General features: G+C 36.8%; 1 non-coding gene across 1 annotated transcript; it reads right to left on the bottom strand.

Annotated features, from left to right (window-relative positions):
- Positions 1-3852: 3852 nt before the first annotated feature.
- LOC145122958 (small nucleolar RNA R71) lies at positions 3853-3959 on the bottom strand. Its single transcript, XR_013714841.1, has one exon. It is a non-coding gene; the product is annotated as a small nucleolar RNA R71 (small nucleolar RNA).
- Positions 3960-15127: the final 11168 nt, after the last annotated feature.

The following is a 15127-nucleotide window of genomic DNA, read 5'->3' as shown; positions in this document are numbered from 1 at the left end:
GAGTAAAAGTTCATAATTCGTTTACTTGTTTGATGCTTATAGACATGTTTTCTTATTTGAGTTGTGTTTATATGTTAGTTGCTACTATGAGCAGCTGAATCTAGCTACTCTTATCTAGCTAGATGAAGCTTCAAACTTATGAATAGCATAATTTTATATGGATTTATTTAGTTGATGAATTGCTCGTGTTTGCTTTATTGTTACCTAACATGCTTATGTTGTTGCTTTAAGTTGCTTAAATTCATGTTATGTGTAGCGTAGTGACCATTAACTGCATGAACTTGATAACCTAGTAATTTAGTGAACATTGAATTGCTAGAGCTAGGATTGACCAAAATCTTAGTTAGTAATTGAAGTAATTAACTTTGCTGTGCTAGAGAACATAGATTATGATCATAATTGTGTTTACATGATAAATCTTACATAGCATATTCATAACATAATTGATTCTGTGTTTAATTGTGTGTGACCATACATAGATTTACATGAATTAATTAACTATTGGTAAATTTAGACCTAAATTACTAATATAATAACAACCAACTTAATAATCCATAATCAGTAGCTAACCATAAGGACGAAGTGGATTCCAACTAGATAAGAGTGTCTTTTAATTATTGATTGAATTTGAGTTAAGTTAGTCTGATTTTGCAAAATCAGATAAAAACCCTTTTTTAGCTTGTTAATAAATAGATTAATTTAGTAGTGAATAGATTAATTAATAACACCGTTCCCTGTGATCGACACCCGACTTACCTAAGCTATACTGTAATCTAACTAGGTACACTGCCTATAAGTGCATAGTTAGTCTAAGTTTGTTAGGTTATAAATATTAAAATTAGTGGGTTTCACGACTAATTTAACCTTATAAGTACCATTATTCTATGCAAATGACCAAAATATATATAAAAATGTACTTAAATATTGCCTAAAAATATGTATAAATATGGCAATACACCTAGAACAATCCAATTCCAACTCAACCATTATGCCAAGACCTCAACGCATGCATTTGTGTCTAAAATTTTTCCTAAGTAACCCCCCATACTTTAAATACTCACAATCTTCATAAACACTCGCCCACTTCTTTCGAACAATGCTCATTTTATGCAACCCTCCGAATCCATCCCCATAATTCTTACTAGCCTCAAAGTATTTTTGTAAAGCTACCCAAGCATACATAAACTAGAGAATTACAACTTTTTAGAAGATACCACAACTTTGGAGCTCCTGAATTTTCCTTTTCTTTAATGTTTGATCTCTTACTTTCTTTGAATTCACCATCTTTGTGTAATTTTGATATCTTCAACTTTTGAAACTTCAGAATTTTCGATCTTTGATCTTCTTGCTTTGATACTTTTATGCTCCAAAAATTCTTCAATTTTTCACTTTTTTGGTAATTTCTCTCTTTTTTTTTACATGTATAACTCACTTTTTTTATATCCCTCAAAAACCTACATGCTTAAGCAAAGGCGCTTAACTTCAACCTTTGTTGGCTAAGACATAGCTTTCCTGGATACATTTCAGGTTTAGGCTGCTAAACATATTGCATCCCTCAAACTAAGCGAGGTTATGTTTTTGTTTCATGATTTCACTAAAATAAGGGAGGCCACAAATTCACTATAACGTGCATAGTTAGTCTAAGTTTGTTAGGTTATAAATATTAAAATTAGTGGGTACTTCCGTGCACATCAAGTTTTTGGCGCCGTTGCTGGGGAACTTTGGAGGTTGAAGGCTTGAAAGACAAGAAAAACACCCAAAAAAGACGTACTCACGACGTGAACACTTTATGGTTCACGACGTGAGTGGAAAGAGTTAGAAGATAAGCATCCGGGTGAAGGAATCCTTGACGATCACGATTACCTCGAGTTCACGACGTGAATTCTAAATTCTCACGACGTGAACGGTGATTTTCCAGAAAATATATATATCCTTCTCCATTACGATTGGGGGGACTTTTGGCTGAAGGAAGAGGTTCCAGGAGGCGATTTACAGCAGAAGCAAGGTCTTGGAAAAGGGTTTTCAACACCAAAAAGAGTAAAAGTTCATAATTCGTTTACTTGTTTGATGCTTATAGACATGTTTTCTTATTTGAGTTGTGTTTATATGTTAGTTGCTACTATGAGCAACTGAATCTAGCTACTCTTATCTAGCTAGATGAAGCTTCAAACTTATGAATAGCATAATTTTACATGGATTTATTTAGTTGGTGAATTGCTCGTGTTTGCTTTATTGTTACCTAGCATGCTTATGTTGTTGCTTTAAATTGCTTAAATTCATGTTATGTGTAGCTTAGTGACCATTAACTGCATGAACTTGATAACCTAGGAATTTAGTGAACATTGAATTGCTAGAGCTAGGATCGACCAAAATCTTAGTTAGTAATTGAAGTAATTAACTTTGTTGTGCTAGAGAACATAGATTATGATCATAATTGTGTTTACATGATAAATCTTACATAGCATATTCATAACATAATTGATTCTGTGTTTAATTGTGTGTGACCATACATAGCTTTACATGAATTAATTAACTATTGGTAAATTTAGACCTAAATTACTAATATAATAACAACCAACTTAATAATCCATAATCATTAGCTAACCATAAGGACGAAGTGGATTCGAACTAGATAAGAGTGTCTTTTAATTATTGATTGAATTTGAGTTAAGTTAGTCTGATCTTGCAAAATTAGATAAAAACCTTTTTTTTAGCTTGTTAATAAATAGATTAATTTAGTAGTGAATAGATTAATTAATAACACCGTTCCCTGTGATCGACACCCAACTTACCTAAGCTATACTGTAATCTGACTAGGTACACTGCCTATTAGTGCATAGTTAGTCTAAGTTTGTTAGGTTATAAATATTAAAATTAGTGGGTACTTCCGTGCACATCAAGTTTTTGGCGCCGTTGCCGGGGAACGGCTTAGTTTATTATTTATTTATTTGCTTTGGGTTAATCGATCCTTTTTGTGGGATAAAACCTGCAAAAAGTTAATTTTCCATCAAAGTTTGAATTTTTTTATATGTTACAGGACTCACGACGTGAATCTTACAGATTCACGACGTGAGAACTGTAAATTTTTGTTTTCTTTAGTTTTTAGTTTATTTTTCTATTTTAGTTCGTTTTTACGTTGTTATTTTGTTTAGTTTGCAGGAGTTCATGACCAGAGGCTCTAACACGCCTTTGGTGCCACCACTTGAAGATCCGGAGTCAGCCCTTCACAAAAATAAGAACAAGAACGCGAAGGAAGATCAAACGCCAAAGAAGACATCCTTGCAAGAACTAAAATCAGCATTTTCAAGGAAGATAGGAAAGAAGGCAGGAGAGTTAAGTTCAACCCCAAAGGACAAAGGGAAAGTTGAAGAACTTGGTCCAGTTTCTAATCCACACGAATCAGAATACGAGTCAGACCCAGAATTTGGAATATTTGCGAGTGAGCCCGAAGACAAACAAGAGGACGAAATGGCAAACATTGAGGAGATGTCTATGGGAGCTTACAAGAAGCGAATCCGAGAGGATGTGGGTCCCGGTTTAGTCCAACCCGCAATACCTGCCACTGCCACATTCGAGCTGAAGGGACACATCTTGACTGCGCTGAAGGATATCCCATTTTATGGGAATGATCATGAGGATGCTTTTAAGCATCTCGATGAAGTCAATGACATTGCGGATTATTTCAATGTCCCAAATGTAAATAGAAACACCGTTTTGCTCAGGATGCTTCCCATTACTTTTAAGGGAGTTGCTAAAGAGTGGTTAAAATCACTTCCACCGGGTACGATCACCACTTGGGCTCAAATGCGTGAGCAGTTTCTTGACCAATTTTGCCCACCATCCAAGATAGTTAAACTCAAGAAGGCAATAGCCAACTGTGAACAACAACCGGGGGAGTCATTATACGAAGCATGGGAGCGTTACAAAGGCTTGATCAGAAATTGCCCTCAACATGATCTTAATGTTCAACAAGAGATGTCAATCTTCTATGATGGGGTCAATGTTATGACAAGACAACTCCTTGACTCTCAAGGACCTTTGACAAAGAAAAATCCAAGGGAGGTCAAGGAGCTGATTGAAGAATTCACGAAGCACTCTCGTGAGTACCACAACCCTAGGCAAGATGGAATCAAGGGCAGTGGAGGTGCACAAACTGAGGAAATAGCAGCTATGATGGCTATGTTGAATAATATGGACCGGAGGTTAACACAAATGGACCAATCAATTCATGCTATAAGAGTTGGTTGCGAACGGTGTAATGGTCCACACTTGACCAAGGACTGCAACTTGGATGAGTATGGGAATAAAAAGGCTCAAGTATGCTACTCGAGTGGGGACAAGTATGATGAAGACTGGAGGAAACCGAAGAAAGAGTGGCTGCCATATGAAGAATACAAGAAGCAAATGGAAGAGAAGTATAGGCAAACAAGCCGAGGCTTCTACCAAAAGGAGCAGCCATCAGTTGAGAAAAAACCCGATTTAGAGACCATGTTAGTTAAGTTTATGGAAGCTTCAGAAAAGAGACACGAGGCTACTGATTCTGCTATTGATGAACAAAGAACTTTGATGAAGAATCATCACGCAATGATGGTAGAACAGCAAGCTTTAATAAAAAATCAACAAGCCTCCATCAATAACCTTGAAGTGCAACTTGGTCAACTAACCACTTTGGTTCACGAGAAGATGTTCCCGAAAAATCCTGAAAAGAAGACCCAATCTCACGTAATGGCCATAGATACTGAAGAAGAGGCCATCTCTGAGTTCCTAGAAGCATTAGAAGTGGAGCCACAACAGCCCGATCCAAAGCCAAAGAAGCCAAAGCTCGAAAATGAAAAAGCTGCTGGAACACCAAGTTCATGACGTGAGCCCGCTATGCTCATGTCGTGGGCTCAGTCTGAATAGGAAAATTCCATATTTGTTCCAGTTTATGAACCACCTTTGCCATTCCCATCTAGAGCTAGTCTCAGTCCATTAGAGAAAGAACATTTTGACTTTATCAAACAATTAAAGGGTATTCCTATTAATACTCCTTTTATTGATTCACTTGCGAAGATTCCAGATTCTACTAAGCTCTTACAAGATTTATTAGACACTCGTCACCAATTAAAGGAGAATTCTAAAGTGATCCTAAGTGAGCAAAGCTCAAAAGCGGTGTTGGGGGAAATACCTAAGAAGATGGGGGATCCTGGACGCCTCACTCTTCCATGTGAGTTTGGGAACAACATGAAGGTTTATGCTTTAGCCGATTCTGGGGCTAGCATAAATTTGATGCCTTATTCATTTTATCAGAAGTTAGATATTCAGAAGTTGAAGGCTGCAAGGATGACTATTCACATGGCAAACCGTTCAGTGACACAGCCCCGGGGCATTGTGGAAGATATTTTAGTAAAAATTGGGAAATTCGTTTTTCCAATAGACTTTGTGGTATTGGACATGAAAGAAGATCCCAAGGTACCGATTATTCTTGGTCGCCCGCTACTAAACACTGCTGGAGCTCTTGTTGATATTCGGGAGTCTAAGCTCACCTTGAGGGTTGGTAATGAAAAGGAAATTTTTGGGATCGAAGATGGCTCTCAAAGGAATCATGCTCAAGAAGAGGTTTTCAACATTGATGAAGACAATGAACTTGAACAATTAGAGAAGCTCATGGAAAAAGAAATAACAACAATTCACCAAGTTAAAAGAACAAAACCAAGAGCATCTGTTTCATATTTAGTTGAAGTCATTGCCTACACAAGTCCAACTTCTTGGGTGAGCAAGGAAGATGATGAGATGACGAGTGATGAAGAGGAGGTTACTTCTAAAGTAAAAATTACAGTGGTGGAAGAAGAGAAGAATGTTATGGAGATCAAGAATGAAGAAAACTTGGGCACTAAAGGGACCAAACGCAAGCTTGATGAAGACAAGGTCAAAGCTAAAAAGGAAAATTCGAAAAAGGCGTATAAAAGACGAGTTCAAGCTTACAAGAGGCGTTTCAAGGAACAAAAGATCCTAGTGGTGGATTCTTCGGATGACTCAACGTAGGAGGCAAGGAGTCCGGCTAATGACTCCAAGAAAAAGAAGCGCTTCTCGGGAGGCAACCTGAGTTTGGTTTGCAATTTCTTTTCTCTTTTCTTTTTAGTTTTTGCATTCTAGTTTAGAAACATAGATCATATCATCCAAATCACTTTATTCATAATTAAAACACTAAGTGTGGGATCCCTAGAAATGAAGTGGTAATAATTAAGAATTTGGTTAATAGACAAAATAAAAATAATTTTCGTACAGGATTCACAACGTGAACCGTTGGGAACTCACGACGTGAATTCTGAATAAACCGGATAATTTACCACTCATGTGTATCAGCCCATTTTCTATTAAACTAATTGGCCCAAGACTAATCCAATATTGATGAGGGATGCATGGCCTAATATTAAGCCCAGACAGGACTCACGACGTGAGTCCTTAAGGACTCACGACGTGAGTTTTAAAAAACACGGGACCACAGATTAAAGGGTAAAGAACCAGTTTGACCCTTTTGTTTATTCCTCACGAAGTGAAACAACAAATCTGGTCCCCCCCTTTTGTTCCGATTTGGCCGACAACTCTCGATTTTCGTTTTTGCTTACCTAATACTTCCATCTAAGAAATGGCTCCCAGAAGAGAGATTCCAACTGGAGTAGCGGGCTTACATCCATTTTACCACTTTCCAACAACTACACCCCGGGATATCTATACGCGATGGAACAATCGGTTGGGATGGTTTTACAACCGGGAATTTGCTATTGCCCCCACTACTTAGTGGGCACGGTTGAGGGAGGTTGGGCTGGTGGATCGGATGTCTCAATACCTTACTAAGATATTTTTGGGGGATGGGTTTTCCTTCACGTGCAAGGGGTGGTACAATTTGTTTGCCATCCAAGAGCAGGTCTATAAAGAGCTATGTGTGGAATTCTTTTCAGCGGTGACATTCCATGAGAATGTTCAAGATCCTACTTTCCCGCAAGCTTTGGTCTTTCGTCTAGGAGGGGAATATCGGGAGTGCAGTTTGGTGGAGTTTTCACGCAGAATGGGGTTATACGAGACTCATGAGACCATGACTCATGAGTTTGTTTTATTTTTGAGGGACGCCACATGTCGTTATGCGGATGGGGTTTCAGGACCGGAGTTTTGGAGCAATATCGCGACCGGTGTGTTCAATTCCGGTGTATCCCCCGAAAGTAGCATCAAATCACCGATACATCGCCTTATCCATCGCCTTATCACATTTTCTATTCACCACAAACGCCATGGTGATAAGGTTACTAAGGCCAACTTGTTCTTTTTGTGGAGCATTTTACAGCCCGACGTGTGTTGTAACATCTCGTATTTCTTGGCCCGATACTTGGCAGAGTATGCTATGAGTGCCCGTCCCGTGAGCCCCATTTGTGGAGGGCATTTTGTTACGCACTTGGCCCGATCTTATGGCCTCCTTGTTCCCGGCATCACTCGTTCTTTGACATGCATGGAGGGGCACGAGTTTAGTATGGGGTATTTAGAGACAATGAAGGTGGTCAAGAATTATGGGACACATTGGGGAATTCTTGAAGATAATGATGATGGTGATGAGCAGCCAACCGACCAACCTGCACCACAACCGAGGCCGAGGCGCAGGAACGTAAGAGGAAGGGGAGAAAGAGGGCAACCAATGCATCCACCCGCATCCATGGCAGGGGCACCTTTTGGGGGTGATATGGCTGGTTATTTTGACCAGTTATCTTTGAGTGTCAACTGGATTGGGGGCACCATGGAGAACGTCGTCCGACACTTTGGGGTGGAGCAGCCGCAACATTTGGGGTATCACTACCCAATTTGCCCGAGGTGGACGGAGTATAGAGGACATGGAGGTGACGGAGCGGGCACTAGCGGGGTGAACGAGGATGACGAGGATGATTGATCGTTTCTTTTAGTTTTATTATTTTCGTTTTGGTTTAGTTTTATTTTTGTTTTTAAATTTGTTTGGATTGTAAAACTATTAAGATATTATGTTACTTTGCTCTTCTTTGGTTGTTAACTTTCAATTTGCTCAGGAGTTTTGGGGAAGGAGTAAGGTCGAGTCAAGAGTCGTGGTCGTTTAGGCAACTGTCGCTCAAGTTTAAAAGTTGGAAGTCGAAACCCACAGTTGGAAATAAGTGTGGGGTGAGTCGAGAGAGAGGTTATAGTTAGAAGAGTCGTCAAAATACATTGCATTTAGAAGGGTCTTAATTCGTTGAGATGTTGAGTGGAGCAGATCTATTTATAAGGAAGAAGCCAGTTTTAATTCTGGTTAACCCAGGATTCACGTCGTGACCCAATATTTCTCACGTCGTGACCAAGGTTTCAAGGAAAATCAGAATGCGCGCTTTAGCGATTGCACGTCGTGAACCATCAATTGTTCACGTCGTTTCTCTAATATACAATGTGGTGTATGCTTTCCCACATTGTCTACATGATTTGGAGGCTTGCACCATTCTTTTTGAAGATTGAACTTTTTATTGATGGCTGGTTTCGCAAGTTCAAGTCCAAGTTTCTATTTCTCAAGGTCTGTATTCAAGATGCACATTCCATCCGCACTTTTGGAGATGATCACGCCACTATCCCTGGGGAGTCTGTTCCTTTTTCTCCCTTCTCTTAATTTTTATATTATTTTAAGCATACAATGAGGGCATTGTATGAAATAAGTGTGGGGTAGGCGGTAGAAAAAGTAAATTGCTAGAGAAAAATTTTAAATTTTAAATTTTAGGCGTAGGTTTGAAATAATAATCTAATAATTGAATCTAGTAATAATAATTTAAACATAAGTTGCTAGGGTTGCATTGGGATGATCCGATAAGAGCTCAAATGTTTAGTTGAGCCAATACACGTTATAGTGCATTTGTGGCCTCCCTTATTTTAGTGAAATCATGGAACAAAAACATAACCTCGCTTAGTTTGAGGGATGCAATATGTTTAGCAGCCTAAACCTGAAATGTATCCATGAAAGCTATGTCTTAGCCAATAAAGGTTGAATTTAAGCGCATTTGGTTAAGCATGTAGGTTTTTGAGGGATATAAAAAAAAAGTGAGTTATACATGTAAAAAAAAAGAGAGAAATTACCAAAAAAGTGAAAAATTGAAAAAATTTTGGAGCATAAAAGTATCAAAGCAAGAAGATCAAAGATCGAAAATTCTGAAGTTTCAAAAGTTGAAGATATCAAAATTACACAAAGATGGTGAATTCAAAGAAAGTAAGAGATCAAACATTAAAGAAAAGGAAAATTCAGGAGCTCCAAAGTTGTGGTATCTTCTAAAAAGTTGTAATTCTCTAGTTTATGTATGCTTGGGTAGCTTTACAAAAATACTTTGAGGCTAGTAAGAATTCTGGGGATGGATTCGGAGGGTTGCATAAAATGAGCATTGTTCGAAAGAAGTGGGCGAGTGTTTATGAAGATTGTGAGTATTTAAAGTATGGGGGGTTACTTAGGAAAAATTTTAGACACAAATGCATGCGTTGAGGTCTTGGCATAATGGCTGAGTTAGAATTGGATTGTTCTATGTGATGTTAGTGATAAAAGTTTGAGTTTAAATAAGTAGAATTGCTTGAGGGCAAGCAAAGCCTAAGTGTGGGGTATTTTGATATTGTCATATTTATACATATTTTTAGGCAATATTTAAGTACATTTTTATATATATTTTGGTCATTTGCATAGAATAATGGTACTTATAAGGTTAAATTATATTTTGCAACCAAAAAGAAGACATTTTGAAGAAAAGGGACTAAAAGCGTTAAAGGATGGAACTTTGGAGGTTGAAGGCTTGAAAGACAAGAAAAACACCCAAAAAAGACGTACTCACGATGTGAACACTTTATGGTTCACGACGTGAGTGGAAAGAGTTAGAAGATAAGCATCCGGGTGAAGGCATCATTGACGATCACGATTACCTCGAGTTCACGACGTGAATTCTAAATTCTCACGACGCGAACTGTGATTTTCCAGAAAATATATATATCCTTCTCCATTACGATTGGGGGGACTTTTGGCTAAAGGAAGAGGTTCCAGGAGGCGATTTACAGCAGAAGCAAGGTCTTGGAAAAGGGTTTTCAACACCAAAAAGAGTAAAAGTTCATAATTCGTTTACTTGTTTGATGCTTATAGACATGTTTTCTTATTTGAGTTGTGTTTATATGTTAGTTGCTACTATGAGCAGCTGAATCTAGCTACTCTTATCTAGCTAGATGAAGCTTCAAACTTATGAATAGCATAATTTTATATGGATTTATTTAGTTGGTGAATTGCTCGTGTTTGCTTTATTGTTACCTAGCATGCTTATGTTGTTGCTTTAAGTTGCTTAAATTCGTGTTATGTGTAGCTTAGTGACCATTAACTGCATGAACTTGATAACCTAGTAATTTAGTGAACATTGAATTGCTAGAGCTAGGATCGACCAAAATCTTAGTTAGTAATTGAAGTAATTAACTTTGCTGTGCTAGAGAACATAGATTATGATCATAATTGTGTTTACATGATAAATCTTACATAGCATATTCATAACATAATTGATTCTGTGTTTAATTGTGTGTGACCATACATAGCTTTACATGAATTAATTAACTATTGGTAAATTTAGACCTAAATTACTAATATAATAACAACCAAACTTAATAATCCATAATCATTAGCTAACCATAAGGACGAAGTGGATTCGAACTAGATAAGAGTGTCTTTTAATTATTGATTGAATTTGAGTTAAGTTAGTCTGATCTTGCAAAATCGGATAAAAACCTTTTTTTTAGCTTGTTAATAAATAGATTAATTTAGTGGTGAATAGATTAATTAATAACACCGTTCCTTGTGATCGACACCCGACTTACCTAAGCTATACTGTAATCTAACTAGGTACACTGCCTATAAGTGCATAGTTAGTCTAAGTTTGTTAGGTTATAAATATTAAAATTAGTGGGTACTTCGGTGCACATCAGGGGCGGAGGACGTCATGTACAGTATCATAACAAATGTAAAATAGTAAATAAAGCAACAACAACCATTGTATTGATAATAGAGTGTTTACATCGTTTACATAACGTAGATTGTTTGATTTCAATAGTAGAAAACCAAAACTAAGACTTGAAGCTACTATGCTCCATCTTCTTGACACTTGTACGAGTACCTGCTTATTAGTTTCCTGAGAATACAAGTGATTTGGAAAGTGTATCAACATTTATGTTGGTGAGTTCATAAGTATTTGATTTAGAAGGTAAGTTTATTGTTTCTTGAAAATGTTCGTATGATATTACAGAAAATCCTATATTTTCTTAATAGCTTGAAGTGTAGCCCTTAGCATTGATGACAAAATATATTTGATTCTTACGTTTAAAGAATGATATATGATACTTTGAATATGTATATGAAAAGTGACCAATGTTATTTCCTACCATGATTGCTTAGTGCATATAAGTTATATAAACTCAAAGATTTGAACCGGCAGTCGATTGGGTGAATCTGCCATAAGTCCACAACCAAACAAGGAACAGGAAATGAGGCGGAAATCATACATTCCACTGTCTATCAAATAAAAGCCATATATAACCCTAATGTAAATACGAAGTAATCATATAGTTATTATCCCTTTGAGCTTGATTGAGTTGCGTATTACTAAGAGTCATTGTTTCCGCGTTGCGAGTTCCTATAACCATGCTAATATGACAGATATCCTTACTGTAAATGACATTTGTCACCCCGGGTCGACTGTAGCTAACAGTCAAGGTGCGGGATTGTCAGTCCCGTATAGATCTATACACAAATTCACACTCTCCATCCAGGAGACTCTGGTTATAAGTGATGGACTTTCGTTTATTACTAAACAAAGCCGCTGTCTCACAGATGATTCGCTAACAATAAGTTCACTAGTAACATATGAAAAACCTTTTAGTAAATAAAAATAATGATTTTTATTTATAACCTTGTACGATAGAAAAAGTGGATTGATTTGTAAAGTATAATCAATATAATTTATATGATTTTGTATGAAAAGATTATCCTTTCGACGGTGTTAATAACAACATAATGATGAGTTATATTTACTTGTAACTACATGGTGTTATAGTAGAAATGGTTAGCCTTTATATAATGTAGTATGCAAACGTATAAATAAAATGTATTTCATTTATAAAACATATTGTATCCCATAAGGGTAAAGTTGTGTTGTGAGGTGTTTTGCATGTTAACAATTTCCATATGATAGTTATAAAAGCAACATGAAAGGTATAGCAAAAGATTGATGTTTTCACTCGGGATTAACCGAGTGTTTACTTGTATTCCCCCCTATAAAACATATAAAAAGTTTAGAAAAGTGTAGGGGTATGAACTCACCTGATAGAAGTGGTGAGTTGAAGAAGGCGAGACTAAACTCGGGCAGTACTTCGACTGGAAAGAAGCAAGTTCCTCGGGAACTTCGGGACTTCGAGCCTTGCGTCGTGTGCTAGGGTTGTTATCGGGGCTTCGGGGTGGTCTCGGGATGCTTAACACAGAGTAGAAGTGGGAGAGAGAATAAGAATGAGCAGCCAAACTCGAAATGCTTCAATTTCTATATATAGGCTAAAAATCGAAGTTCACGTCGTGAGTTTTGCCAATTCACGTCGTGAGTTTGTCCCGATTCACTCATGGCATGCGTCATCGTCAAGTGGCTCTGAAATGGTCAGTCAGACTGTTCACGTCGTGAATTTTAGTGTTCATGTCGTGAACTCTGAAAAATCTGACACAACGTCGAAACTCGTGCCTCGAACTTCAGAGATTCATATCTTTCGCATACGAACTCTGTTTTCGACGTTCTTTATATCCACCCGTAGGTGAGATTATGCTCTACAACTCTCGTTTAGACTCCGTTGGCTAATTATGACTTTTATTTTTAATATATTATTTTTAGTAGGCCGGGACAGGAAAACTCTGTTAGAAATCCATAACTTCTTCATCCGATGTCCGTTTTCGTCAGACTTTTTACCGTTGAAAACCATTGATGAGATCTTCGATTCTCATTTAGGTCATGTTGGCAAAAAGTCGCTCGATCTCGTTTTCGAGTTTTTAGCTGTCTACTGCTATGTCTGAAACTTCGAAAAATCATAACTTCCTCATATGAAGTCAGATTTGGGCGTTCTTTTTATGTATGTTTACGGTTTTGGGATATCTACAACTTTCATTTAGATACCTAAGGTTGAAAAGTATTTTATTGAAATTTCGTATTTTACCCTTAACAGTATTTTACCGGTTTTGTTGCGGATCTTCGATTGGTCATAACTTCTTCGTTATAACTCGGATTTCAGTGTTCTTTATATTTTTGGAAACCTCGTTACGATAACTACCACTTGGTACATCCCAATTATGGTTTTATAAAAGTTAAATTTTTGACCTAAATTTGACGGTTGTTACATTATCCCCCCGTTAGAGAGAATTTCGTCCCGAAATTTACATTTTGAAATGAGAGTGGATTTGGGAGTTGGAGTTGGGTTTGTCATTACAGATAGAAAGGGTTTCGATAGTTGTCGGTTACGACGAAGGGTCTTCCCTTAGCACATGGAGCTGGTATGGTGAGGACCAAGTCCATCCATGTCGAATGGCGATGTCGGAACTTCTCCTTGTAACAGGTGTTAAGATGATTAGGAAAAAGTGTTCGTTAACGCGATACTGCATTCTACGTATGTGTTTTCAGTGCATTTTATTTTATCCTTGTTATTACTACTGCGAAAATTGTACTTCGTTTAGCGATTGTTTGGACGTGAAAGTAATTTATAACTACTTTTTATTCGGTACTAGATTTTAGTAAAAAGTTAAGCTATATATATATTTTACTGGGAAAAGCATACCATTGTTCATAGGGGTTCCTAAGTTTCTTTGTATGAAAAGTTTGGTAAGTTTTAGACCTTGTTGCAACACCACGACCATTCCTAGGCATATGCTAATCACCTCTCGAATAAATATAGTTGATCAGGCTATATTCATCCCATACCTGATTATATATTCCAAGGCTTACTCGTGCTATTCAACAATCTTAATACTTTTGTTTTGTTTTAATTATGATACTTTCCTTGTATATATGTTCGCGTGTATACTTTTACAAAAATATTTTTATATTTAAAAGTATAACTCTTGGTAAGAGTGTTTTAGTCCCATTGTATTTATAGTTGTATATCTTTTATAAGTTGATATACTTAGTTCACTATAAACAATGCTCTGATACCAATCTGTCACACCCCCAAACCTGAATGGCGGAAACATTCGGGGGCGGAGGACGTCATGTACAGTATCATAACAAATGTAAAATAGTAAATAAAGCAACAAAAACCATTGTATTGATAATAGAGTGTTTACATCGTTTACATAACGTAGATTGTTTGATTTCAAAAGTAGAAAACCAAAACTAAGACTTGAAGCTACTATGCTCCATCTTCTTGACACTTGTACGAGTACCTGCTTATTAGTTTCCTGAGAATACAAGTGATTTGGAAAGTGTATCAACATTTAAGTTGGTGAGTTCATAAGTATTTGATTTAGAAGGTAAGTTTATTGTTTCTTGAAAATGTTCGTATGATATTACAGAAAATCCTATATTTTCTTAATAGCTTGAAGTGTAGCCCTTAGCATTGATGACAAAATATATTTGATTCTTACGTTTAAAGAGTGATATATGATACTTTGAATTTGTATATGAAAAGTGACCAATGTTATTTCCTACCATGATTACTTAGTGCATATAAGTTATATAAACTCAAAGACTTGAACCGGCAGTCGATTGGGTGAATCTGCCCTAAGTCCAAAACCAAACAAGGAACAGGAGATAAGGCGGAAATCAAACATTCCACTGTCTTTCAAATCTTCATTTTATATAACCCAAACGTATCCACTAAGTAGTCATATCAATATGTAACTATATGTATATGTTTCCAGAAATCCGATATTTTCTCATAAAAGGAGTTATGAATCTTTGTTTGTATAGAATGAAGGTGTCGAACCAGGAAAAACCTATATTTTCCTAACAGTGGAGAGTAGTCTCAAATGTCCAAGACTATGATTTTGTAAGTAAATATGTCATACTTAAAATAATGAGGCATAGTTTTATTAGTAAACAAAACTATAAGAAGTTTGTAATTTGACGCAGGA

This window comes from Lactuca virosa, chromosome 6 (assembly GCF_052849685.1).
Source record: "Lactuca virosa cultivar CGN04683 chromosome 6, Lactuca_virosa_CGN04683_v6, whole genome shotgun sequence".
In the NCBI taxonomy this organism is placed as follows: Eukaryota; Viridiplantae; Streptophyta; class Magnoliopsida; order Asterales; family Asteraceae; genus Lactuca; species Lactuca virosa.
This window is presented reverse-complemented; position numbering and strand designations above follow the sequence as displayed.